The 5,419-nt window shown below is 47.9% G+C and overlaps 1 long non-coding RNA gene across 1 annotated transcript; it reads right to left on the reverse strand.

Moving 5' to 3' along the window:
- LOC121046455 lies at positions 1-3,856 on the reverse strand. Its single transcript, XR_005798169.2, has 2 exons — positions 3,445-3,856; positions 1-2,032 (listed from the first exon to the last, which is right to left on the reverse strand). It is a non-coding gene; the product is annotated as an uncharacterized LOC121046455 (long non-coding RNA).
- Positions 3,857-5,419: the final 1,563 nt, after the last annotated feature.

A 5,419-nucleotide genomic window follows, 5' to 3' on the forward strand; every position in this document is an offset into this window, starting at 1 on the left:
GAAAGGATGAATGGCTTTATTTGTTTTCTCGAAGTAAACACTATTTCATACATAATACATGATGCTGGCAACACTACTTTCATTAGCAGACAACTTAGTCTACACTCTGTTTCACAATAGCTTGGTGAACCGTGGAGGCTACGGCTCCTGCGACCCAGTAAGAATGTCGGAGCGAGGCACATGGCAGCATGTCACAGGAGCGTCCGTGTCACCGCGCCAAATGCAAGGACCACCCACCAGAACCGGCTGTCAAATGCTCAGAAACCAAACGAATTCGGATGGACGTCCACTGCAGCAACATTAAGGCCTGTTCACACATGCAGCGGAGCGCTACAAGCATAGCGCTGACCTCGCGCTAAGCGCGTGATGACGGGAGCGTTCACCAGCTTTGTATCGCACCGTCGAAACTGTTGCTCATGGCAGACAATAAGTAGCTGACGGCACGTGAGGAGCGCTTCGCTGCATGTGAGAACCGGCCTTTACCGTCCGCTAGAGTAGCGAGGTCTTCAGTAACACTTTTATGAGGCAACCACATCCTCAATTTGCCCATGAATCTGTGGCGGGTGCTAATGCTAGGGCAATGTTTTGAGCGGAAGTGGTCGATTCACGGCTACAATTGTTTGAACGTCGATCACAAGCCATGTTTTTCTCAAAAGTGTTGATATATATAAAGTGTCGTTAATAAGTAACATATGTCTTAGTCTTTCTTCAGTGTCATGTAGTGTTGTGGTTCGAAGAATCCGACGGCAACACTACTAAAAGAAGAAGAGAAAAAAAAAAGCCTAGAACTATGTTTTGTCGCAGATGGCGCTCTTGCTGTGGCGATAACGAGGACTCGACCGTGGAGTGTTGTCATGTGCCTGGCTCCGATGCTCTTATTGGGTCACAATGTTTGCCAAGTGACCGTGAAACGGAGTATAGTGTCTCACCTGTACACGCTATAAAACAAATGAGATGCCAGGTGTAGCCACTTTTGCAGCTGTAGCCCTTATATTATTGCTTGCTATGCTGTTTGGAAGAATACATAAAAAGATCAGCTTACAAAGCCAAGTCTAATTTTTTGCACTCTTGCATGTTACGAAAATAAAAGCATCACGCCTGAACACCAACATCTGTCTCTAAATTATTCCTTGCTGAAATTAAAAATAAATATACTGTGAATATGAACCAATACAATCTCAAACAGGTTTAAGAATGGATTCATTAAACAATTACTTCAATCTGCAAGCTTGAAATCAAGTATGCATGTGCAATAAATACCCTGGTCTTTCGACTATCCCCGTTGACACTTGTTCTCGAAGGATAGGGACTTCGTCGATTTCACGGCAGTTCAAGCATTGGTCAGGCAACATGCTCGTGTTTATAGTTTCGGCTGTGCTATAGGAATAACAAAGGAGAGTCGTGTATTGCCGAGTCAAAGCAGAACTCTCAGGTCTAAAAGGCTTCTTAAAAATGCACTAAAACTGGTTTTGACTTTATAATTACATGACTCGAACATAAACTACTCACTTCACCAAGTCTAAGGATTCGCAAATAATCTGTGAACATGTATTCTGCTTTTATCTTCATTCACTTATGAAACTGGTTGCGTATATAAAATATCCAATCAATCTTCCACACCTCCCCATTGCGAAAAGGAAGAGGGAGATTCGTTAGCTTTTTTTTCTTGCCAAAAAACAGAAAAAGAAAAGGAATAGGTTTCAATGTGCACATTACGTTGAAGTGGGACAGTTACGGAAACAAATTTTGCATCTTCAAAGTTCATGAAGTAGGCAGATTACTTTCAAGTCATAAGAGAATAAAGTCAGAAACAACTTCAGCTCGCCTTCAATCAGATTTTCCCTTTAATCCAGGGACGTTTCACCTTCATAAGGTCATCAGTAGCAATTGGCATCCATTTAGGACTCTGTAATGGTAGATGTACAAGCTTGACCTCAAAGTCGCAGTGCCCTTCTTTCATGTGCTTGCAGTGCGACCCCCTCGTGCGCTTGGTCCCAGACGGTGAAGCTGGTGCTGGACAGGATGTCGTCCCCTGTAAAAGAGTCGTCCCAGTAGTCAAACGATCCGGCTACACCCTGAGCAGCGTATTTGTCCTCCCATGCCATTACCAACTTAAAATCAGTGAAAGCCTATTTTGAAGCAACAGAATGCATAAATGAACATGTCTATTCCATTCCCTTCGTACCGAACACCTGCCAGAATCCAAGGGATGCAAATCAAAATAAATAACATTGCATTATTTGCTCTTTTGAGACTCGAACTTAAACCAACTCAAACACTACCACAATTTTAAAGCTGGGAACTTCGAGGACACCTCTCCATATACTGAGATTACATGCTTGTCCCACTCCTGGCTTGTCCTCATCCTGGCTTGTCCTCAGCAGGGTTGGCCAGCGTGTTCTCATACTTCTGGGTTTTTAGTCTTGGAAGTTAAAGCTTTGGTTTTTGTCATTACTTGGTTGCTAGTAGATGCTGGAGGAAGCTCGTACTGTTACTTTGAAACATCAAGTTTACAAATTGAGCACTAACCCATATTGATGGCCAGATACAGAAGCTAGATTTGTCATGTCAAGGAGGTTGTCATAAAACAGTGGGCACGGGACTGAAATTAGCGGCGGAGCGGGCAACCAAGGCGCATTCGGGAGTATCGAAGAAGACAAGGTGTGTGAGTTTTGCGCGAAAGCAGGATGATCGACCAGAGATGTGAGAATGTGGCGTCGAGAGAACTTCAACCGGGCGGACTTCATGACTGTTATCTGAGCCACATTAACCAGAAGAGAAGAGAGCGTAACAAGTGAACGACGCACTACGGCCGAGGAGGTAATTGACCAGGTTATTTCACCCAAGCACCACAGTAGTCATTTCAACGACCAAAAAAAAACGTCCAAACATCAGCACAGCAATACCAGCAGCGTGCCGAGGAATCGGGTTGTGTGTATATTTATACAGTCTCAAACTCGATCTGCCTCGACGGGCGATGACTCTCCCAGCTGTAGATGACCGCTAGCCTGGGGCCCTTAACATGCATCACGTAGTAGTGATACACGACCGCACGCCGGTACAATGCTCATCCAGATCGAAACGGGCAAATGTGGGGCTTGAACACACAATCCTGGGTTCTGCAGCGCGAGCTTTCACTCCACATTTTCCGAGCTGGTGCGTGGAAGCCCCCTCGGCCACCAATCCCCCGGTGCCAAGGAATAACATATAATAAATGACAACGGTACAGTCGTCTGCAAAAGGTAGCTTTTCAGTGCCTTGAGCAACCAGGTTGAGATAATGTGACACTTTCCTGCCATATGTGGCTTGCAAAATAGAGATGTATAAGTCATAAAGCGAGTAATATGAATTTTTTTTTACTAAAGATATCAGCATTTGTATTTGGCTTCCACAACTCCTGAAAGCTACCTCTGAGTGCATAGAGTGGTTTCTTCATAATCTTACCTCTATGGAGAACTTCCCAGCTGGTAACGGGGCCGTGAAACGCAGACCCCCTGGAAGTCGCACAGGCGCCGAGGGCATTACACGGGGCGTGCAACATGTCCTCCGAGCCCGGCAGCCGGTGGATCCTGTTGGAATGATGGGGTAGGGGGAACACAAGCACTTGCAGATTAACGGACCTAAGAAAACCAGTAGGCAGGTACGAAAACATGCTACTCGCCCCCGCAGCGTTTGCCTCACTGGCGCTTTATGGTGAAACAAATCAGCGGCGAGCGACTGATGGAACACGCATCAGAAGAACAATGCGTCTTGAGTGGAACACCTTAGGACGGCGCTTTATCGCGCGCGTGAAGCGTTGGCTTAGCCAAGTTTTTTTGGGGTCCATCTCACATGAGCGAATGACATTTTAGTGAACAGCGACATTTGAGCGAATGGACGTTTTAGCGAATAACGGGGGCGCGCGTTAATCCATCCGCCGCGCTGCGCTTTCGCGGCGACAGTCTGCGGCGGATCATAACAAAAATGTGAACTCATTTGGCCCACCCGAAAACGCCGCTTTGCGGCGTCCGACTATTCGCTAAAGTGTCATTCGATGAAACGTGGGCGTTCGCTAAAACGTCATTCGATCAAGAGAGTGCCTCCCATCTGTCGCTGGGGGGAAAGACTAAAAACAGACGACTGCGCACTCGGCTCGGTAGTACCACACCGATCGCCTAATCCGCTGCTTTTCCGTAACATTCCGTTTTACTTTGCTATACTCCTTTCACGTGCAACTGAACTGTTTGTGAATGATGCGAAGTGTACAGAGACGACGTAACTCACCTTAGCGAGCGCCATGGGGCGGTTCTCCGGGTGCCAGCGCTGCGGGAGATCGGCCTTCGAAAGCTCGGCAGCCCGTTCAGCTCGCCGAAGAGGGCTGTAGCTACACTTCGATGCTTCACGGAGACACCGAGTCACTTGCTGGCGAAAAAGGGTCTCCGCCAAAAAGTAGAAAGGCTCACTCGCGTCGCACATCACCGTGCTGACGTTGGGGGGACTCACATCAACATCCGACCGCCGGAGACCGGGACGCATATTGGTGCTTCGTATGCTCCCAGGGTAAATTATTTCGCGTCAAACGAAGTAACGTACATTTCGAGGTATTTCCGGTCTCTTTTTTCCGTATGCCGCGTCCTCGTTCAAGCAGTAGCAGTGGATTTCTGAGAGCCACAGAAAAGGCCTTTCGCAATGGCTGCGGAGAAGAGACGACACCGCTTTGTTTACCCCCGAGCTCCCGCCCGGAGCCATCCTCCAATCAGAGCGCGGCGAGGTGACGTCACGCCACCGGCCTGCGCGAGAGAGCAGACGGCTTTCCCTCCGTATACACTCCCTGTAACGCGACTGGCGCGCCGCCGCGCGGCCGGTAGCGAAGGTAGGCAGTGAGCACCCCACAGAAAACGAAACCGAAACCACGCCGCGTACGTTGGTACGCGTTGAAGTCGTAGTGGTGCTGTTGCGCTGGGTTCACAGCATGAAGTGCTGCCTGTGCTGCGTCATTAAGTGCTTCAATAGTTATGCGTCGTATCTCGTGGAGACAAAGTTTCACAGTTTTTCACCTCGCCGATGTTTTGTAGGACAGCGACAACGATGGAGCCGTGCCGTACGACGCGAGAAATTTGGTGTCCCGATCATGTCTGCCACTGTGTCGGCACGGCTGACATATTCTACACTGCCGCTTTGCGCTCTGCGTTTGTTTTCGTACCCGTAACGCCTACATGTGTCAGCGCCGATGGGACGAACTGAAATCCCATCCCACACTCGCGGGTATGCAGTGCCAATTTCGTTGGAGGAATGTTCTCCAAAGAAGTTTCGTCCCCATCGTACGTGTCGATGATATTTCCGGACAAATATGGCACGCAATCTGTACTTCATGAAGAAAGATTTGAACGGTAAAAAAAGTGACAAATATAAATCTAAAGAAAAAAACCATGAAACTCGG

Source organism: Ixodes scapularis, unplaced genomic scaffold, assembly GCF_016920785.2.
Source record: "Ixodes scapularis isolate PalLabHiFi unplaced genomic scaffold, ASM1692078v2 PGA_scaffold0__279_contigs__length_252992795, whole genome shotgun sequence".
In the NCBI taxonomy this organism is placed as follows: domain Eukaryota; kingdom Metazoa; phylum Arthropoda; class Arachnida; order Ixodida; family Ixodidae; genus Ixodes; species Ixodes scapularis.